The sequence below is a fragment of the Protomyctophum bolini genome, assembly GCF_963924005.1.
Source record: "Protomyctophum bolini genome assembly, chromosome: 5".
NCBI lineage: Eukaryota > Metazoa > Chordata > Actinopteri > Myctophiformes > Myctophidae > Protomyctophum > Protomyctophum bolini.
Window position 1 is genome coordinate 35,696,151 of NC_137866.1, and position 24,301 is coordinate 35,720,451.

The window sequence follows — 24,301 nt, forward strand, 5'->3', positions numbered from 1 at the left end:
CACATGAATGTAGAAACACACTATTACAAGTCAAAGGCCTGTATTGAGTACCGTAGTACAAAAGTGCAGAACCGAAGTAACATTCCCCCAATTTGATTAAATCTGTCGAACCTTTTCAAATATAGATGATCCACAAGTAAATTCGTCGTATTTCCACGGGATGTGAACTTTACACATCCACAGGAGGTGTAAAGTGAATTATTTATAATGCACATTACATTCCTCAGAATCTCGGTGCAGCCGAGGACAGAACCCTTGGGGACACCGCAAGTGACGGGCTGGGTGTGGGAAGTACCTTGCAACTAACGTTTTCTAATAATTTCAGTGTTTGCCTCTGTGGTGAGTGGAAGTGTAGTGTGATCAACAGTTCAACACATTTAAATACTCAAAGTAAAAGTTCAGTGCTTGAGCAAATGTACTTTCCACCACTGCACACAAGAGGCAGAGTGTGCTGCAATATGCAACACAGCCAAGCGGATGTACGCTGACACTTAACCATAAACACTGATTATGTTGTCATGCAAAATGTCAAGTGAATTTTCAGCGCACTTTCCCAAATACCACAAGAATAAATATGCTAATGTGGCATATTTACATTAATTGGACTGGTGTGAATAAGTCGCACCCCAAGCCGAACGTTTTAACATAATTAAGCCACACACCTACATAAGTGTTGCATAAGGTGACAGCAGGGAGAGCTGCTACAGAATATAATTATTCATCAGATAAAAAGCATTTCCATTGCTGTTTTGTGGCCTTAATTCCTCTATAATCAACAGCAAGGCAACCAAGAAGTGTGCATCTGGTGAATGAACTGCGGGCAGAGTGACATACAGTATCTAATGCAAACAGACCCAGAGATACTCAGGGTGTTTTGCATCTCTTCGATGCTCAACTCAAATCTTTTCTACTTACACCTCAAGCGAGGGTGAAAGAACCTGGATGATTCTTTACACTAACCAACATTTTGCCACTTCCACTTAGTTTGCCTGATGGTGCCTTGTTATGTTCTAGATCCACTAAAGTCCCGCTTAGGCTGGTTGTGTGTATTTTATGTTATTGTGACGAAAGCTTTCGCTGAAAATAGCAAATGCACAAGCTCACAACTCGACGCAATGTGAGCTTGTCGATCTGCCTTCCACACAATCCGGGTGCTGGGGTTTTAGTGGTTAAAAACACAGGATGAAAACACATTTGTATAGCATTTGCATCAGTTCGTTCAGCCTGTCCAGTCTGTCCACTGCTGTGCTGGAGTTCAACCTACATTCAACAGAAGGATGTGGGAAGGAGATATTTCCATCTCTTCCATCCTCTGGGCAGCAGTTGACCATTCCCTAGGTCACTGTTGCCAAACCTGTCCCTCCACACCCTGACCCAGAGAGCATGGATAGAACTTTGTGCACAGATTCAAGCATTTTACTATTTTAGTATTCTCCTTCATATAATTGCCGCCGCTGTATTCTAGTATGTTTTAAAACATGCAGACAGCGAGTTTTTATTTTAAGTCCTAGTTTTTACTCCGATATATTTTCATTCATAACTGCACTGTATGTACTGTCATTGAATGCCTTGTTCATTAATATATACTGTCCCTCTCAATGAAGGAAAAGAAAGAAAGAAAGAACATTTAGTTTTGAACATCTCACACACACACACACACACACACACACACACACACGCAACTGTTCAGTCAGACGCAGTAGCTTGTCCCTTTTCAATGCAACGCCCGGGTGGGATTGGATTCCGGCCGAGGTGATGTGTTTAGACCCTACATGGTCTTGAGGGGGGCTCCTGTGGGTCCCCAGCAATATTAGGAAGCGTTTAAAGGAATCACTTAAGCCCTGTTTTCTTTTTTGGCTATTCAAAAATACTAAAATAGCCTATCGACAGCATATGCGCTCTTTGAGAACAATTATGTTGACAAATCTTCCTTTGTGGGGGTCCCTGGCACAAAATCCTTTCAAATGGGGGTCCGTGACCAAATTACTCAATCAAACTGGGGGTATTTTACATGAAAATGTTTGAGAACCACTGTGGTATGCCATCTATATGAATCAAGTAGCTACCGTAAGCACCCCCCCACACCCCACCCCCCACCGCACCGATGGCGAGATGAATTCTTCATTCCCCTCATCCGCTCCAGTGATCCTCCTCAACTCTGAGCCAGGCCTCCATCAGCACCCCCCTTCAAAATGACTTTCAAAACGCCCAGAGAATGTGATTATCTGCTGTCTGGGTTTTTGGGAGAGAGAGAGAGAGAGAGAGAATCTATGCACAAATCAGGAACCACAGATAGGATATGGCAATGTCTAATTCCAGCTGGCGTAAGTCTGTCATTTTGAATGACACACTTTTACCCAATGGTGGAAAGTACATTTACTCAAGTATTGTAGCCTATGTACATTGTCGAGGCACTTTACTTGAGTATGTCAATTTTTCAATACTTTATATTCCAATACATCTTTTTACTCCACTATAATCAGCTTTAGTTAGTAGTTACTTTGCAGATTTAGATTAATATTACAAAACATACATTACCAAAAACCAATTTCTGCCCAGTTTTATACTTTGACCATTCTAAAGTAGCCGATCTACAAGCTCATAAAGCGTCATGGTGCTTTATGAGCTTGCTACTTTCAAGTACCAAATGTGAGTACTTCTTCCACCACTAGTGTTACCCTGGCCTATAGCCACCAAATCCCTATAGCCCCTGTGAACCTTAACCTAGTATTGACCATGGATCCGCCATAGAGCCCCCGTGTCTTATAAGCTGCTGTCAGTCAAAGTAATTGACATCTGGGGGTTGAGGCAGATGTCTGCTCCTTCTACTGAGCTGCGGGGAATTGGTTTTCAAGAAAACCCACCACCATTTTTGAGGTTGTGTCATTTAACCATGACCCTATCATGTCATTATAGGTCAACATTCAGTGACAGTAGGAAAACAACAGTGGAAAATAACCGATCTACAAGCTCACAAGAAATGTTGTGTAGAGGGCCAAAAGGAGGTGGCAAATTGAGCCCTGGGGGCCCCTATAGCTGGTCAATGAAATATATATACGGTTTAATTTTTTATTTTAGACATTGATTTCAGACATTGAACTTGAACGGTTATTCAAAAAACAGACACAAAAATGCTTTCCACAGCCTGAAAATCTAGTTTAATATGGTTTGTGAAGCCCACCCACGAAGCAACTTTAATATTGGACAGAGTGGGGTTATATTTTTTGGATTGTCCTTTCCAAGCATTCCCAGATGTAACTTGTTATCTGCAAATATATCAAATATTTCTATACCAAGGCCATCTGTCATCATTCAGGGCCATGAGTCTGCTGAAGGAGTTATTTGGTCATGTTAGGAATGGAATGGTGCGGAACAACAAGCCCAAGGCAATCTGAAAGGGGGAGAGGAAGGTTTGCGCAGAAGCCATACTGTAAATTGAATAAATGAATAAATCAAGTTTATTCCCCAACATACTTTTTCATGTATTTGGAAATTGTGCACATACATTTTACTACAAACACAACATTCATAAATAATTAAGGATTCTAAAATGGCCTGTCACTGAACAAAGTGAATTGTTTACAGCTAAATATAACGACGCAGTGAAATCAAATGAGTGTTTCAGAGTGGCGAAGGGGTAAAGAAATGCTGAATAATGCTTAATGGAACTGTTCCAGAATTATTCCTGGAGTCTACCTCATGCTTCCTCTGTTCACTACTGACCATTAGTGAACTGAGTATATCCATCACAGGCCTCGACCTCCTCTCAGCAGACTTCCTGTTTATCACTGTGAGGTCATTGCAATTCCCTCCAGGTCCTACGGTACCATTACCACAGCCTTAGTTGGAGGGGAGGCGACCTCTGCTATCGCTCCCATAGAAAACAGCCCTGCACTTTAGGGCCACTGTGACCTTGCAATCATCCTCACTTCAGATAAGACTGCACTAAACACCCCCACACCTGGATAGAGATGGGAGGATTCGTTCCTCCATAATCTGACATTATCCCCCATGGGAACCAGGGCAAGTCTTCCTAAAGGTTTATCTGATGAAGCGCTGGGGAAGGTATTAAATTAATCGACTGACAGGTGAACAATGCTCAACTCTTACAGTGGCCCTCTTACAGGGCAAGAGTTCAGCATTTGCCAGTTACAATGTGTTATTTTATTGTTACATCTTGCGTACAGGCACATACGATACAAGTAACATTTATTTCTGTTCGGCTCCTCAGACATTGGGTCCCAACTCCCAAGCTTATTTTTATTTATTTTGGCCAGCTCCTCCATGTGCTAGATTGTCCATGGGAAGATGCTTCTTAGCAATCTACTGGCCTTATGGCAGCAGAGCCACTTTCCATGTGGCATCATCTGAAACGGTCCGTGGTCGGGTGACTACGATATTTGATGATTCTTCAAGCTTTTTCTGTGGGCCATTTATTATAAAGTCATTGCTTTATCCTGACCTGAAAATGCATTTTCTGAGAGACATGGAGGCTCCTGTTTGCTGATCAGGAATGAATACTAAGAGAATATAGAGCTATTTAACACTCAGTTTAACCAAAGAAAGTAGATGATGTTTTTCCGTGTTGATATTTGTGTAGTGTAACTCCTACATGTGGTATGTGTTTTGGGAGGCGTGAGGTTCTTAAAAGCCTGCTGGTTAAGTCTTCTATGCTGTGTTTATTTCCAGATGTGTGTGTGTGTGTGTGTGTGTGCCTGTGTGTGTGTGTGTGTGTGTGTGTGTGTGTGTGTGCAGGCGGGCAAAGTACTGTTTATTTCTATGTCTGCATGTATATGCATATGGGTGTTTGTTTTCAATGTGGGTTTGAATGTGTGCGTGCGTGCGTGCATGCGTGTGTGTGTGTGTGTGTGAGCTGGTGTTGTGGTGTGTACAGGGACCCGACACTCCCAGCAGCATATGTTTAGTGCGTGGTAGCGGGGTGAGGAGCATCTTGTGGCTGGCTGGCTGCGGCGGAGCTGTGCGTCACTCAGCCAGTCAGCATCTTTCAGCACAGCTGTGCCTCTCTCTCGTGACACCCCGTGGCAGCGGATACACACACACTTTATATACAGTCTACTGTACGCCAAGCAGGGCAAGGGTTATATTCAGTGTACATTTTGTATAGTCATTTGGCGTGTTTAAAGCTGTGGTCTGTAGGTTTTATGTCGTCTGACGAAGAGAGAGATAATTTCAAATGCAGCAATTCTAACCCACGGTCTCCGGCATGGGAGACCAAATATCTAACACTCACGCAACAGGGAATCTCTGCTTGTGCAATGGGAGAGTTGAGAGACTCTAGAGAGACCCTGCAAATGTGTTATATTATATTATGTATTATATTAACATTGGTTCAAATTAAATTTAAAATATTAATTCAAATAAGATTACGGATTGCAGCTGATATATTCAAGGCTAAGCGGGGCAAATCTCAAAATGTAATGTAGAGTTGAATCAACACTCCAAAGTGCTTTACAAGAGGAACGCTCTTGTGCTATACCTTATATGCTTGATATATGATCTGCCAGGAGACACTCCATGCACACTATACAGAAGTCAAGCATTGTGCACTCTCAATTGGAACACGCTCGCCTCGCGTGCAGCGTAATGCCAGCATAACACCATAATGGTCCCGCGGTCGCAGGGATATTGCGTGTCAAGTGTACAGTATGTCGTGCTTGACTTACAGATATTCATATTGCTATTCATGTGCTGGCCTATTATGGGTTGGCGGTGAGTTTATGAGGCCCTTGAACCAGACCGTTTGGCACACTGAGGGTTGGCATAAAAAGCCAAAAAGCATGTAGGGGCAACGTGCTCTCGTTTTGGCTGGGTGAGCCGAGTCAGAGCTGGCTTTTCTGTTTTTGGTCAGAAGTGCCAGGGTAGCTGGTTCAACTCCAGCATAATCTCTTCTCTCTCTTCCTCTAACCCTCTCTTTCTCTCTTTCCTCTCTCTTATCTCTTTCTCTTTCTCTCTCTCTCTCTGTCTCCCTTCTGTCACTCGGATTTATCCCATTTAGACCTGAAGCCGATTCTACAAATCTCGCATCTCAAGCATTTTTGCGCCAATGACTCATAAATTCATATATATTCGTGCCTGGGACCTCCAGAAGAGAAGATTTGTGTAAAAACGTTTTCAAAAATAGCAGATGTACAAGCTCAGCTGTGAGATTGTACATTTGCTATTTTTGAACAGCAATCGCTAAAATCGCACAGATGCAGTCTCGGTTTTAGTGGGTTATTCTATCCTTTCTTTCCGTCTCCCCTTCTTCACATTGACTTCATTGGAACGAGACCAGGGGACATTTCATTGTTAGAACACCTGTCCTTCCTGCGTCCTAGACATACCCCGAGCCCGTTGTTGTTGTGGGAGCGCTTGTTTTGGTTCACTTCACTCAATGTCCTGTGTATATGCACGTTTTCAAACGAATGCATAACTTTATTTATCACTTACAAGGTACATGCCGCACTGACAGGGAGACCCTGACGTCTATGAGGCACGCCCGTGCGAGCTGCTAGGCGAAGGAGTGCCTGCGTCGTGCAGCAGATGGCCTCGTGCATTAACATTGTTTACACCAGTGGTTCCCAAAGTGGGGTCTGGGGACCCCCAGGGGTCCTTGAGGGAGTTCCAGGGGGTCCCCAGCTGATGATAGTTAGGAACCAAATGGACCCTTATGGGTCTTTCACTCAGAGAGTGTACGAATGGAACCAAACGGTTCTATTTGTACACTCTCAGAGTTAAATTAGGGTAACTTTGTCCTCCCTGTATCTTCAGCTGTCATTTCTCTCTAAGCAATACCTCCTTCTCTTCTGCACCAACCCTCTCTCCAATTCTCTCACAGGGAATTCTGCACAGCATTTCATATTAATTCGCAGTGGCTATTTGATATAAACAAATGTATTCGTTATTGTAAAATATGAATTCGACACATGTCACTGTCGGATACATAAATTAATGTGTAATCATATCCTACATCCTTAGTTTAATGGCGCATTTCTCTACTTTGGAGAGCTAGGCTAAGGTCCCTGTCAAACTGCACACACACTTTGCCCGTGTCTGGGTCAAAATCCCCCCAAAAATAGCAGAAGTAGTCAGTCAGCTGTGTTTATCATGCTTTCATCTGCTCCAACGTGCTGACCCACATTCCATATCTTATCTCCATTATGCCTTTGAACTTTGTGGCACTGCCGAGTTACTTAGGTTGGACGTGCTAGTGTGGGTGTCCATGTGTTTGTGTATGTGTGCAATGCAATACAATAGCATTAATCACTTCCAATATTGCATCCTTATTTTTGGCTATGTCAGGTAAAGAAATAAACAAACAGATCTGCAATTTTTACAACGTACAGTACATAAGGCTTAAGAAAGTGGTTAATTAAGCAATATTACACGAGAGGGTGTTGTTTAACGTGATTATTGCCACGACAGTGATGCGGTAAGGAACGAGACGAAGTCGAGTTCCGCAAGCATCACTGAAGTGGCAATAATGACGTTAAACAACACCCTCTCGTGTAATCAGAATCAGAATCAGAATCAGAATATCTTTATTGTCATTGTACGAGACAACGAAATTGAATTGCAAACCAGATCAGTGCATTTAAAACAAAATACATAATACTCTATATAAAAACACAAAAAAACGCATGATAATATTGCAATTCTACAACAGTTACCCTTAAAACTAAGAAGAAATCTATTTTTTTAATGACAGATGTAGTCACTACGACCACAAATGTCCCAAGAAACTAGCCTAGCCACCGAGTTTGCTAGCACTCTGGGAAAACAGAGCGGCTGAATTCTTTGTTTTGATTAGGTGGTGAACAGTGCTGGTTTGATCCACGGCTAGAAACCGTTTCAACCAATCAGATTGCTTCCTCAAAACGACCTGTTGTAGAATAGCACATACTGCATCTCTGTGTTTTCACACTCGCATGCGTGTGTGTGTGTGTGTGTGTGTGTGTGTGTGTGTGTGTGTGTGTGTGTGTGTGTGTGTGCGCGTACGTGTGCACGTTATATATTATTGTTCTTTCTTGATTCTTGCCTTGACCTGCTTCGTGGTGGCTCAGCCAGCTCAGTTCACCAGCAGCACCACACCTACAGCAACATGGCAGGCCACACGGCCCAGAGGCTGCTTGGAACACCACACTATAGCAGACAACAGATACTCCACAGCCACGTTCTATTTCTCCTGCTGGTCGTTGACCCGCAGGCATCTATTGAGACTATGATGATGAACTATGATGTGGAACTTGGATATGCTCATATCAGTTTTATAACCTGTGGGATAGGAAGGTGTGGCAGGCAGGCGCTGATAGAACAATTAATGACCAATAGCGACAGCTATTCTAATTACCCACGGTGTGATATTAATCTATTATTAATCTATTGGAATGATTGATACATTATTTTTAACCAATCTGTATGGCAGATTGTCATATTCTGGCCCATAGGGCCATGACAAACTGGGAGGACACGGTAGGATTGTGCAAAAACAATAGCTTTATTTACAAAAGTAACTAATTAAATCAGTAATGTCAGCAACGTGTGGATGTGTGATCAATGCAGTGTGGGGTGTTGTATGGTGTGTAAACTAAAGAGAAACAAACAGTATGCTGTCCCCTGGGAGCGAGCAGTAGAGTGGCTGACACCTACTATTTTATAGGGCCTTTGGGAGCATTGTCCAGATGCTCCCATTGGAAAGCCCAGCCTATACAGGACCTGTGGAGAAACACAGTACACAGACATGAAGAGTAGTCAATGCAATATAACTACATTTGTACATCTGTACTGTTCCATTGAGTAATTTAGACCCGGTGTCGCGTACGACTCCTAGTTGTTAGTAGTACTGCTAAGCCCAATATCTCCCTTGGCCAGCCAAGCAGGAAGTTTGGTCTCTCATGTGGGAGACCCATGGTTCAAATTCCAGGCAGGACATAAAGGTTACGCATTGCAACTTGAACGGTGTGTCTGTTGACTAACCATCCCAAACACAGTTTCAGAAACAACTTCTAAGTAATGCCACAAAAGTTAACAGAACCTTATTTATACCTGCAATGAATACTAAATAAATGACATTATTTCTGTCTTCATAGAGGTGTGTTGAAGTAAAAACAGGTGACACGAGTCACAACACATACAGCCCCAGTAGAGACACTCGCCATCTGTTCAGCGGTGATAGCAAATTCATGTACTACACTTATCGGATGATGGGAGCGATCTAATCCATTACTCTTAGTGATAAGCGTGAAAAGACCATTCGCTTCGGGTCGTTGGACAAAAATGAGTGAGTGGGTTTCCATTAGAGGGATGTGGTAGCCTCCTGTGTATGTGACACAAGCAGAAAATTGGTTCATTTTTCTTTGATTTATAACATATTAACTGGGTATATGGGTTTTGGTACCTGGTAATATTTCTGTTACCAGTACTCTTCCACACTCTGATTCCATGTCTAGTATGAAATTGCCGGTTTTAAGAATGAAAGCGCTCTGCTTCTTGTTTTAAGGCATCTTTTATGTTTTTAGTACGGTATGCCACTTTTTACTGAATAGACGGTGACGGGCTACTGCAACAGACAGTGGCAGGAAAAATGCTGAAGAAAATCTACATTGTGAGTGTATGAAGTGGACTTAAAATGCACAGAGCATCGGCGGTGGCAATGCAAGGGTTTGGCCCATCTGTGGAGATGACATGTACAAATGACATGTATATCTAGATGAGTGGATAAGAGTGGATGACAGCTTGTATCTACTGTAATACCCCTGCCTCTGCAGTCTGGAGGACCTTTCTACTGTACTTAACACCTCACACTGACACTGTGCTGCTGGCCTGCCTCCACGCTGTGGATCTGCTGCCATCTCTTGGCTGCTCCCTGCAATTATAAATGCAACCAAATGGACGGAAATAGTCCAATTTGGTTCCAATTATGCACTCTCAGAGTTAAATGAGGATTTGTTTTACAGTGTATTGCTTTAAAAACCCTGTTCTTGGCTAATGAGGTCTATTTTCTCTCTCTCTTTCATGTGCCGTCCGCTGTCTCATCCTGACCACCTCATCTCAGGTAAGACCACTCCCTTATTGCGTTCATCTCTTTGTCACGATGCTCATGGTCTGAGTCATGGCGTGACCCATCGGCCACATGCCATAAATGCTGTTTTTCTTTCTATCTACTAGTGTAGGATACAGTGTATCCGATACACAACAAACAAATGGCTGTAACGCTATATAATATTATGTAATATTATAGTATAGTGTTTCATCAGAGAGGGTTGGGAACAACAGGATACACACTTGCTTTAATCGGATATCTTTTTCCACGTTTGTTTTCCTTGCTAGACCTGAGTTTCATTTTGCACTAATGGAGTGATCACTTTTCACAGTGCTCCTCTGTTCTCATTCAATAACCGTGAGTCATTATGGCGGCAAAGACAATTGCCGCCAGACATTGCTTGGGGGAATATTCTGATGTAGCCCCAATTATCCCTAAACAAGAATTTAGCATTTTGTTCATCCACTTAGGCTACTTTGTGGTTCTAGTGGGATACTTTTCATTGCAACCAAATCATGGAGCTACTTCACTACCCCTCTAAAGCAGTGGTTCTCATTGTCACTGTGGGGTGCGGAGGTCCCCATGGGTCCTTGAGGAGGTTCCAGGGATTCTAAATCCAACAATACAACGTCCAAGTCTATTTGTTTTACATACATTGGCTATTAGGAATTAGCCAATCTACAAGCTCCATGACCTAACGCATATCGGGTCTTTGAAATGAAATAGGTTGAGAATCACAAGCTACAAAGGGTGAGGCTTGTGTTTTGGACTGGCTCATGCCATTTAATTTAGTGCTTTTAATTACCCCCCTAAACTGTAGACGAGATAAAAAACCTTTATTGATCCCCAGAGGGAATTTGAGAAACCATTAGCGGTTCATTAATTATGTTGTTGTGAGGATGAATATAATTATATTAGTTTTTGCCGTGGGCTAAAGTGAGGTTACAGATTTACGCAATGCTAAATGCAGGAAAACAAGGTGACGGCCGTGCACCTCAAAAATGTGATGCTTGTGCGCGAGGAGCGTGCGTGGTTGTGTGTTGTTTGGGTCAGGACCGCTGCCAGGGACATTCCACTGCCATGTCATGCCCACACTCGTATTTCTATAGAAATGTGTGACCACCTACGTGTGTGTGTGTGTGTGTGTGTGTGTGTGTGTGTGTGTGTGTGTGTGTGTGTGTGTGTGCGTGTGTGTGTGTGCAGGGCCGGCCCTGACTAAAATACTGCCCCAGGCTAGATATTTCCTGATGCCCCCCCCCCCCCCCCCGCCGCCGCCGCCATGGTGCCATGATGCACTCTTCAAATTTTGACGCTTCAAATTCTTACCAGTTTGTTGACCTGACCTGAGACTCCTTAATGCAAGATCATGTAGAGTAATGTTAAAAATACATATTGTTTCTGTTGGGATGGCAACTAGGCTCTTCCCGACAGATTGATTGATTGAAATATGTATTAACAGTTTGCAGAATTACAGTACATTTCAAGCACAAACTCAATACAAAGACTGTTAACTGTGAGTGGACGACCCAAATAAGCATTACACTTGTTTACAACAGGGTCCACCTTGTTCAATTCATCAAAACATTTAGAGACATACAAATACACTTCTATATAGTAACAGCAGACATATGCAATGGACAAGTCAACATTAGACACAGACTAAAGCTTCTATATTGTTATCCATTAAAAACAGGTATTTTTGCCCCCGTCCCCTCCTGATGCCCCAGGCTATTGCCTGACTTGCCTGATGGGAGGGCCGGCCCTGTGTGTGTGTGTGGGGCACTCTCTTGCTTTCTGCACTGTACAATATTGAGTGTTCATTTAACTCAGAGAGTGTAATAGAAATGTCTAACTTTGTATTCTTTATTGATATATGAAAAGAGTGCCAGAGACCCCTGTTTGACCTTAAATCAATGGGATCATCATTGCAGTTGGGAACAGTCAAGACTTGACTGTTTATTCATTGCTAAGTTAATTACCTGGGTTCAAAAAGTGGAGAACCACAGTATGTGCCCTCTGGCAGGAGGTGCAATAACAAACACACCCACTAGAGGGTGCTGGCAGATGCTCCCTGACTGCCCATACTTTAGAGTAGAGTTGTTGCTCTCTCTCTCTCTCTCTGTCTCTGTCTGTCTGTCTGTCTGTCTGTCTGTCTCTCTCTGTCTCTCTCTCTGTCTGTCTGTCTGTCTGTCTGTCTGTCTGTCTGTCTGTCTGTCTGTCTGTCTGTCTGTCTGTCTGTCTGTCTGTCTGTCTGTCTGTCTGTCTCTCTCTCTCTCTCCCCCCTATCTCTCTGACTATTTATTTAAGGAAAACCTAGACACTGATCTATCCTCAAAGACCGTCTTTAAAGTCAATATTTAAAATGCTCTTTGTTTCTCTTTCTCCTTTGCCCCCCCCGCCTGCTTCTTAGACAGAAAAAAGGGCAGTGGAGTGTGACTGTGTGGGACGCCGAGGCAAGAGCAGAGTGCTGAGTGCATGCACCCATATCTTTATCAGAGATGCTGAGTGCATGCACCCATATCTTTATCAGAGATGCTGAGTGCATGCACCCATATCTTTATCAGAGATGCTGAGTGCATGCACCCATATCTTTATCAGAGATGCTGAGTGTATGCACCCATATCTTTATCAGAGATGCTGAGTGCATGCACCCATATCTTTATCAGAGATGCTGAGTGCATGCACCCATATCTTTATCAGAGATGCTGAGTGCATGCACCCATATCTTTATCAGAGATGCTGAGTGCATGCACCCATATCTTTAATTTGGAGGAACAGCCAGTCAAAATGCTCTGGCATTTTAAATATTGTATACATCCAGTGAAAGATTCTCTTGCATCAGCCCTCTTGTTTCTGCAGCTCTCTAGTGACAGTGTGATGGTATACTAAGTACAGTGTGATGGTGGTGTGTACTATAGTACAGTGTGATGGTGGTGTGTACTATAGTACAGTGTGATGGTGGTGTGTACTACAGTACAGTGTGATGGTGGTGTGTACTACAGTACAGTGTGATGGTGGTGTGTACTACAGTACAGTGTGATGGTGGTGTGTACTACAGTACAGTGTGATGGTGGTGTGTACTACAGTACAGTGTGATGGTGGTGTGTACTACAGTACTGTGTGATGGTGGTGTGTACTATAGTACAGTGTGATGGTGGTGTGTACTATAGTACAGTGTGATGGTGGTGTGTACTACAGTACAGTGTGATGGTGGTGTGTACTATAGTACAGTGTGATGGTGGTGTGTACTACAGTACAGTGTGATGGTGGTGTGTACTATAGTACAGTGTGATGGTGGTGTGTACTACAGTACAGTGTGATGGTGGTGTGTACTACAGTACAGTGTGATGGTGGTGTGTACTACAGTACAGTGTGATGGTGGTGTGTACTATAGTACAGTGTGATGGTGGTGTGTACTATAGTACAGTGTGATGGTGGTGTGTACTATAGTACAGTGTGATGGTGGTGTGTACTACAGTACAGTGTGATGGTGGTGTGTACTATAGTACAGTGTGATGGTGGTGTGTACTATAGTACAGTGTGATGGTGGTGTGTACTATAGTACAGTGTGATGGTGGTGTGTACTACAGTACAGTGTGATGGTGGTGTGTACTACAGTACAGTGTGATGGTGTACTATAAGACAGTGGGATGATGTACTATAGGACGGTGGGTTGGCCATATATGTTGGCCTACTATATGGGTACCCAGAGCCATAGAGTAAGACAGTGTTACAAAAACTGTGTTCACTTCATGGGGCCAGTCCAATGGCGGCTCTTCTACATAGACTTCTATTGAGAATGGGAACAGTTGTCATGTTGCACACATGCCTAAAATTGCTCTTATAGTTGAAAACAATGTATTTCCAACTCCAGCTTGTCCCCCTTTCAGGCTGCATGCTCGGTTTCTGTCCCCTCAATATGGTAACTCTTGATGGCTCTGGGCCTACTGTAGTACAGTGGGTTGCTGTACTGGGCCATTGTGTTGCCCAGGGCAGTGCTCCCATTGTAACCCAGTGGGCCATGGGGGATGTCTCGTGGATTAAAATATCTAGGTTATGGTAATATAATCTGTTTCACCCATGATCGCACCTACTGTATATTAAGAGAGCGCTGGAATTGGGGGAAGTGTGTGTGTGTGTGTGTGTGTGTGTGTGTGTGTGTGTGTGTGTGTGGTTGGAATATATGTGTATGTGCGTGTGTGTGTCCTCCAGGGCCATGGTAAGTGGGGGTCCCATCTGGTGTGTGAAAACCACTTCCCCCCCCACACACACACACACACACACACACACACACACACGCGCACACGCACGATTAAGAAGACAGCCCAAGCCCATGACCCAGAAATGTTTTCCCCCACCCCACCTCATCACAAAGACCCCCACCCTCCCCACCCTGTCCTGCCCCCACTAATTGCTCCGATCGCCCCTGTTTCCTCTTCAGGACAGCCAGCCTCATGAGACAGACGTAGTGGGTGGGGCGAGGCCTCTATTAGCCCTCACCCCCCTATTCTTCCAGGACGGGGAATTCATGCTTGGTTGCACGGCAGTGTCGCACATTGACAGTGGCTGTTCTATAAGCCCGCCTTGTGACTATAGTTTTAATTCTCACCTGGTGGTTTTCATCAGGATGAAAGACTATCATTCACTTACCTGTTGCACACCTTTCAACAGAACAGAACATCATAAACATTTGAGTGTTTTAGGCTCTGAAATGTAGAGGTATTTCTCTGGACTAATAAGGGCACCCAGCTTGAAACGGGGACATCTGGTCACCGTACGTACAGACTGTTCCTTCACACACACACACACACACACACACACACACACACACACACACACACACACACACACGCACGCGCGCACGCGCACGCACACACACACACACACACACACACACACTCACCCCATGCCATAGCATCCCTCACCCCTACAGTGTCATACACAGACACACACACCCCATACCATACCACCCCTAGTCTCACATAGCCAGCCTCTCCACAGCTCCGCCTACGCTCTGCCTGCGGAGTGGGTGGAGCTGTGAAAGGTGTGACTATGTGAGACTATACCATCCCTGACCTCTACAGTACAGTACGTCGTAGGCACTCATTGGTTGTAACAGGGCTTTGTGTACAGTACGTTTACAATCTTGTTTGTCAAGTCAACATGCATATGCCAGATCCCCATCTAAATTCCATGCAGGGATGCAACCGTTAATCCAACGAATCAATATATTCGATTATTAAAGGCATTATTTGAAGGAATAATGTGCATCGTGATACGGCCCATTGTGAATTGTGAATTTTGTGACACTGAACGTTTTTCCACATCGATTCGTTGATATATACAAAAAAACAAAAACAAACACTTGCAGATTAACGTATTCCAAAAAGTAATCAAAAGAATAATCACAAAGAAAACATTTGACAGTTACAGTAATTCATTGTCTAATTCAATGTAATTGCTAAAACTGGGTGAAAACAATCCGGAAATGTCATAACGAGCAGTATTGCAGAAGCAAAGTCTTTAGGATGGTTCATCATACTGTGCAGTGTTCTTGAATGTATTTCCCTAGACGTATTTGGTAGGCACAGATTTCTGAACGCCTGGTTGATGACTAGTTCCCAGTGACGTGAGGCCTTGGATCCTTCACAAACACCACAGAAATAACCCTGTGCATATTGTGCTATGCTAATCATGGTGTAATGGATCGTATCTGCCCTCAGAGCATGACGATATGAGATACGACTGCATATAAACCCAAGCACCCCCTGGAGTTACGGTAACACAAGTGCCTCGTGTGTGTGTGTTTGTGTGTGTGTGTGTGTGTGTGTGTGTGTGTGTGTGTGTGTGTGTGTGTGTGTGTGTGTGTGTGTGTGTGTGTGTGTGTGTGTGTGTGTGTGTGTGTTTGCATGCATGCGCTTGTTGCAACACATTCCAGCGTCCTACTCAATCTATATCATATATTCCCCTGATACCAATTACGTCACTGACAGTTGTGGATTCAGATGTCGACACCTCTCTGTCGCGGCGAGTTATCGTCTCACGTACGGAAGATGGAAGGTTTGTTTGCTACGGAGCCAGAGTGCAGCCATTTGGAGCATATGGTCTTCATGGAGCCACTGTAAAGCACCCAATAGTTGCAGTTTAACGCCCCATAAAAGCAGAAGGTTTGGAAATAATGCATTCAAGCACACCCTTGTTGTGCGTCGCCGGGTGGCAATTATGTTCTAAGCGAATAGAAAGTGATATCGATTAACTGATTCATGTTGTTTTATAATATATCTTGTGCAAAATAGTTGAATTGAGCTTATACAGTTGTGATTTTTGGCATTTCTTTTCATATATTTTTAAACATTTCACCTATAATGACATGCCCAATTTAGCATTTGATTATTAATCATTTTATGAAAGCATTCATTCTCTAGTCTAGTGCCTCTAGTGTGTTGATGTCAAGTACCTTTACATCAAGTACTGCACTTGACACAAATCTGAATACCTTTTCCACCACTGCTTTGGAGAAAGCTGATATGCTACAGTATATAAACCAGTTGATCTGAGTTTTTCCTTACCAGTGTTGGAGAAAGCTGATATGCTACAGTATATAAATCAGTGGATCTGAGTTTTTCCTTACCAGTGTTGCGGACTCTATTTCTTTCTCTTATGCTGTATAAACGCACCACCAATGCACAAGCAGTAGTTGTTTTCCTCAGATGAGCAGTCCTGATCCTCCCATATCCTCTGGGCTCATTGAACACTGAGTACAGTCCATTTTTACATTTTCAGATTTAAAATGAACACTCAGGAAGAAATTGTACATTTCCATTTCCTCAAGCGCGCACTCCCATTCTTGTAGAAATTAAGCCATAACCCATTGTACGGCGAATTGGATAAATTGGTCAGGGTTTTAGTTAGCGCCGCATCCTATTTATGAGGTGAACGTGCCCCCTGGCAAGCCACATTCTTCATTTAAAAAAATTGATTATGGTTCCCTAATTCATAAGATAAACAGGCCATTATGTGGCTGCTTTGCTGAATCTAGGAACGTGCGTTGAGTTGCTATCCTGCCTGTCGTGTAGTACTAATCCATCTCCTGGCTCCTTAATGTGGCGCACGTAACAAGGCAATGTTGTTATCAGACTCTTTCAATTATTGTGTGTATACTGTGGGCCAAACGATTATGTGTATTCAAAGCAAAATGTTCCCTCACCCGGCTTTCTGATGGAATATTAAAGAGCGCCTATTAAAGTTACATTATTTTTGACTCGCTATCTCGATGTGAAGAAGCCCGGGAATTGGAGCGGCATTAGAGAGATAGACAGATAAAAAAATCCATTTAGCCGATTTAGTTTAGTGTCGTGCAGTGAAAATGGCTGATCTACAAGTACACATCACGTTGCAGCGTGACACGTAAGCTTGTAGATTGGCTATTTTTGGCGCACGACACCCTTGCGCCACTGAGTATAAATACGGCTTAAGGGGCCTAGGGGGTTGTGCTGCCTGGAGAGAGCGATGGAGGAGAGGGGATAAGGGGACAGGTGGGGGTACAGGGGAGACCGGCCTAATTGGCACATTTGACTGTCCTGTCACATACCTGCTTAATTGGCGTGCCCAGAGGTCACGTTTAAAAAAGAACGGGGAAATCTCGGAAATGGGCGCCTTACTAAGGCCTCAGGAAGAATGGTGTGCGTGTGTTTGTGTGTGGGCGGGCTGGACGGCGGGGTGGGGAGGGGTTAACAGAATGAGCGGCACGAGCACATCTCTCTGAAGACCCCAAGAGAGTGTTGTCTCATCAGCATAAAGCATTAAACATTTACACTGACCTACGAAAGCCTCGGCAGTGCCTTTGCTGCCAGCCATCACCTCTCTGTCTCTGTGTCTCATATAATACCCTCTGCTTCCATCCATTTCTTCCACCACAGTTTAGCAGATCCGCTTCTCCTGGTTGGTAATGAGGGCTGGGCTGGAGGGAATTGGTTGAGATCGTGACGGAGGGAGAGAGGGGATGGGTTGGGCTAAAGTGCGACGCACGTTGAGCTTTTTTTGGACGGGTGGTAACCCCCGATGATCTTTAAGCTCTCTGCCTCTGATTTACCGCTGCCAGATGCACCGTTAAATTAGAGGGATGTTTTAAGGTGGCTACACCTGCCTCGAGACCGAAGCTTTGCACACAGCCAATCAATATACTGTAGCCCCTGACGTCTTAAGCTAGCGCTAGTTAGCGGAAGCCTTACGTCATTTATGGATTAAGTGGCCTATGTGGATGCACAGAGCAGTGTCTTCCATTTAACTCGGCCCTGTTGTTTTAGGAAAACAAATGGGAGAGAGACTAAGCCTATATAAGGGCTTCATATACAACTTTGTATAGATTAGGTTGAACTGTTTTATCACGATCGACTGCAGATGTCCTTTTGTGGCTAGCTAGCAGTTTTTCTACAGTGGACACGTTGTGGGCAGCGAAACAAGGAAGCGGGTAGAAAAATACATTGCTGTATAGGGAAATTGTTCTTCCTCGCCCCATCTCTCTTTTCCCACATCTCTCATCTATCTTTCTCCCTCTCTCTCCTTAGTCCATCAGTGTTCGGTAATGGAGGTGATGGAAATTGATTTCTGAGTGAATTATTTCTTGTGCCCCTTCACTCTCTGGGAGACTATAACCCTTTTTTTCTCTCTCTCCTCGGAAAGTGCCCCTCTGGTCTCTCCCTAGACACACTCTCTCTCTTCCTCTCTCTCTCTTTCGGAGGAGGAGGACTGCTTTAGTCATTCATTCATTTCAATATTCCAGACCTTTCCGTGACTCTCTCGCCCCGGCCTCCTCTCACTGGGCACCCAGTATTACATTGTCCTATTAGGGCCTTGATTGGCTGATCGATGGGAGGGTGCAATCCACGAGAGAGCGAGGCAGGCGAGAGAGAGAGAATGTGAGAGAGTGCAAAGGGGGTGAGGCTGCAAGAGGTATACCGGTACTCCATAGACACGGCAAGGGGTGGAGAGGAAGAAGACAACGGCGAGAGAAAGGGAGTGGGAGAAAGATTGAGTGGCTGAGAGAAGGAGCAAGGTGGAGATGAATAAGGGTTTGCCCATTTTCCTTAATGCAAGTCTGATCCAGACAACCCCCCTGACTGTAACCTTGTGTTAATTCTTCAGAATCACTGACCACATTCCAAAGTGATTTATCGGTGAGGAAACTATTGAGATTCACACAGTGCTCACTACCGGTGTGATCGGTTTCTTCCAAAGGGGTTTTCTGAGCTTGCCCGGGTTATATATGGTCCATATATCGTAGTCCAGATTGCTATAATGCATTTTATTGATAAAAGACACCACAGGGGGAAAAAATGCTGAATGAGTTAACATTATTGACCAGCAGCTCAAAGGCCTGGGCAGAGATTAGAACTCTGAAGGCTGGTTTACTCTTGAGTCAGTCTGACTCAGTCTCTAAATAATTTCGGTACCATGTGAGAAAGTGTGACGTATACGTTAAAGTTTCAATCCATATATTTTATGCCCTCTCCCTATTGAGAGAGTTAATTGTTAATTGCAACACCTGGATTCGAACCTGGGTCTCCTGCGTGTACCATTGATTCAAGAGGGAATTGCATATAATGAGCTTCAGCCAGAAGGTGTCCTACCTGACAACAGAGTGTGTCTACATGTCTGATGTCTCAGTGGAAGAGTAGGGAAACCACCTCCAACACCTGCAGATATACTAGTTATATTGTATAAATTTACATTACTGAGCTGCTGTGATTTTTGTATGTGTCTATGGAGTTAACATTATTCAAATAAACCCCCAGGTGTGGTTAGAATATTCAAATAGGTCTTCCATGTGTATTTTTGGTTTCTGAAGCTGAAAGCCTTTGAGTCAAAAGGCCCAATCGAAAATAAACAATTTGTGTGACGACATAACCCTGACCCCTCCCCTAACCCCTCCCCCATTATCATAACAACACACAGCTGTGGGCGAGGTTTAAGTTCAGGTGGGTGGTGCTAAGGTGAAAACCAGGTATACTTAATGAACTGGTGGGTGTGGCCACATAAAACATTGTTTTAAGACTTTCTGTACACTTAAAAAATAAATAAAAAATAAGTATAATCACTACCTTATGATCATGTTTTAGGGGGGAAATCACTGCACTCCCATCTTAGTCTGTGGAACAACGTGCAGCATCCTCCAACAAGTGCTGGCCTGGTAGTGTGAGGCAGGGCTGCGTCTGTCCTCTCTCCAGAGGAAGCGGTAGTTCTGCCTGAGCCAGAGTTGATCCAGCTGGGTCTCGGTGACTGGGTGGTGGCTAGTGGATGGAGCAAGCCAAGCAGACAGGCAGGCAGACCCCCCAACATGGCCAGCAGAGCTCCCTCTGGGGCTGTCGCAGAACGCATGTACCCCCTTCCAAATTTTAGACACGTAGAAAGCGGAGAGAGACTGACACCAACCCAACTCCCAGACCTGCCAACTGTGTGTGTGTGTGTGTGTGTGTGTGTGTGTGTGTGTGTGTGTGTGTGTGTGTGTGTGTGTGTGTGTGTGTGTGTGTGTGTGTGTGTGTGTGTGTGTGTGTGTGTGTGTGTGTGTGTGTGTGTGTGTGTGTGTGTGTGTGTGTGTGTGTGTGTGTGTGTGTGTGTGTGTGTGCGTGCGTGCGTGTGTGTGTGTGTGTTTGTGTGTGCGGGCATGCATGCCACGTTTGTGTCTCCAGATATGTGACACGAATGCACGCTCTCTCACACACACACACACACACACACACACACACACACACTGCTGCACTCTGACAGCTGGGTCCTGTGGGTTACACTGCTCAATTCCTTTCTCTCTCTCTTCCTTTCTTTCTCTTCCTCTATCTTGGCAGCACCTGGCTCCCACCTCTCCCACCACCAGCCATTACTCACACTCTCTCTCTCTCTCTCACTTTCCCCTTGAGATGTGATTACCTGCATGCATGTGAACGTGTGATGTGTGTATCGCTGAGACGTTATGTTTGTGTGTGTGTGATTTAATTGTTTCAAAAGCGGTCCCAATCCACCAGGGAGCCCAGCGGGCTGGTTGTATTTATTAATTATTTCTCCTCAAACGGTGGCTTGTTTCCTGTAAAGCAGATTCTGCACATCAACTCATCATAATCACCGTTTCCCTTTATGTCCCATTACAAACCTGGGCAAATGTTGTCGTATAGATTGACTGATCTGTGTGCAGAACCTACGCAGATCTGGCAACGTTCTACTTGTATTGAAAACATCTCAAAAGACTGCTTCCAGCGAGTCCACGACACTGGCGGTTCACCTCGAAAAGCAAAGTGAAATTTAGCCGTCACAGTCGACAAAATGTACCGTTTGTGTGTTTGTGTTTTTTAACAATGCACAACCCACAAAGCAGAGCACTTAGTTGCAGTCATCAGAGCATACCAGCCCTGTCATAGGCCTAAACGCAGACAGGAGGATGCACAACGCACGCATGCACGCACACACACACACACACACACACACACACACACACACACACACACGGGAATTGCACTCGAGAGCAACACAACCATTATTATTTCATTTAGGAGAACATCTTTGTGGAGTGCGGGTGAGGTGGAGCCATAACGGCAGTTTGAAATGGATCTTAAAGGAAAAAAATCCTTAAATGGCTCCACCGACACATCCTGCTGCCTTCCCTCTCTTATGCTTCATTTACAGTAAATACTCCACTACCAGCTAACGGTGTGGCTATTTTAGGTGTGAGACAAACTATGAATCACTACCCTCCACTACACTCCACATAATTCATCACTAATGGGTCTCTCTCTTTCTCTCTCTCTCTTTCAATCTCTGTACGCTTCCACTTAGGGGGTAGGGGGGCTTCGTCCTAGAGATCCTTGATCACAGGTCCACCACTTCCTTTCGCACACACACACGCACACTCACTCACTCAGACATGTACAGCCCTGCCTAGCCTGGCAGATTGAGGCAATAATGAGTAGTAATAAGGAGGAGGTGTAGTAATGACACAGCATTAGTCCACTCCAGGAACAGCGACACGCTACTCCGGCAAGACCCTCCCCTACACACACACACACACACACACACACACACACACACACACACACACACCCAAAGCTGCTGCTGTGAAGACGCCAGACATAGGATCTGCCCCCCACCCTGTCCCCAGAGGCCTCCACTGGCAATGAGAGGTCGTAAGGGGTCGATGAGGTGACCGAGAATCTGGATTGGATCAAGAAGCGCTGTAGCTACGTTGTGGGGGGATAGAGGTTCAGAGGTCTCTGCCGAAACCTGAGACTGGCAGAGAGGCCTGGGACAGGGCCACGATAATGATGACGCCAATGATTGGAAAAGAAGCTGGCTTTCGATGCACTCCGCAACCCGTGCAAGGCTCGTCAATGCAGCAATGTTCAAATTTGCTGTCGCCTTATGCAGGAAATGTAGAGGCACGTCACGCAGAGGAGTGAAGAGCAGAGGTTGGAGCTGACAGAATGCAAATGGCGTGCAGGTGTGTTGGGATGGAAGTCAAATGAATGGCAGTCAAATGAGGCGTTTGCCTCGTAGACATACAGTGTGACAGAAGTGACCCAAATTGTCTATTGCGCCGTTATCATTTGAGTGATGTGTGCCTTTCTCTGTCTCTCTCTCACTCGTCACCACCACCAATCTGTTTCCTCTCTCTGCCTGTTTCTCTCGCCCCCACCCCCCCACCCACCCCCACATACACGTTCATTCTGTCCCCTATCCCTTCTTTCCGCTGCACACTGGTATTCAAAATGAAATCCGGCAAATTACCATTTTTCAAACCGCTTTTTTTTTCTCCCTTCTTTTTCTGAATATGCCGCGTTGCCGTAGCAACAGGGCAATCACTCAGCCCCCGTTGCTGCGCCAAGATTGGGGCAGCATGAATATGGCATGACATACCAACCGTGCTCAGCATTGTGTTCATTCACTCCTGAACGTGGTGCTGTGCTGTGACGCTCCGCGGTTCTGCCCCTATCTGCCTCGAGCCACCAGAGAATCAGGAGGACAAAGCTGGAGCTTTATGGTTCCGGCTGGTGACCTGGTATGTCACTGAGGTGCTGTGGCCGTGCTCTATAGACTTCATTTATATGGTGCCTTTCTCAGAAAAAGAAATCCCAGTTTGGCGACGGACATCATGCATGGCACCAACCTGCTCATTGAGAGCAGCTAGTTAGGTGTCTTGCTCAAGGACACTCCGACACCCAGCCAGGAAAAGCTAGGCATCGAACCGGGAACCTTCCGACTCCAAGAAGCCCAGTCTACCTCCTGAGCCACAGCCTCGTGCACATGGAAGAATCTAGAATCTAGATCGACTAAGTATAAATCGGGCATAAGGACGAGAGCTGTGACACCCAACCCTCCCCACGTCCACCCCTTGTTGTTATGTTGATCACCTCCTGGATTAATATTCACCGCAGGGTGCCCGCGGCGCTGCGGGTGCACGTCCTTGCCAGCACACACACACATACACACACACACACACACACACACACACACACACACACACACACACACACACCTTTTGGTCCGTTCGTTGATGTTGTGTTTTTTTCCGTGATCTGTCGTACCTGCTCGTCTCCCCGCGTCTCGTTTATCACTTTGTTACCCCGTGAATTATGGATGAGGAGGATGACGCCGCTAGTACCTGCTACAAGCACCCCCCCCCAACCCGAAAAAAAGAATGTCCTCGACCAAATCCCCCCCCACTATACCACAGCATCTATTCCTCCCTGCGGCACTTGCGGATGACGGACGAGCTGACAGCACGTACTGTTCCAGAGCCGTGATTGAGTCTGGGCTGTCGCACACGGGGTGATCAGGATGAAGAGGGCCGAGCGGGGAGATAATGACAGTCTGAGGCGTCGCACACACACACACACACACACACACACACACACACACACACACACAACATACACACAACACACACACACACACACACACACACACACGTTTGTAATACTACCCTTAAGAGGACATCAATATTTTATCCAAAAAAAAAATCCAGTACATGTTTTAACCCTAACTCTAAAACCTGAGGTATAATTAGTTGCGTGCCAGTGTCAAGCACCTAAGTCATATATACCACTAGATCTAAACTCCAAATGCCTCATCCTAAATGTAAGCATAACTCTAAAAATCGTTTTTGTTGTGATGACCAGGACAATTGTCCTGCACCGTTTCTCAAATTCTACACTTGTGGGGACACAAGTACTTACGGCCCTCAGAAGTAATGTAATACACACACACACACACACA

General features: G+C 44.9%; 1 protein-coding gene across 4 annotated transcripts in view; it reads left to right on the forward strand.

Moving 5' to 3' along the window:
* agrn (agrin) overlaps nucleotides 1-24,301 on the forward strand; it is a 347,396-nt gene that overhangs the window by 77,865 nt on the left and 245,230 nt on the right. The window lies entirely within an intron of this gene.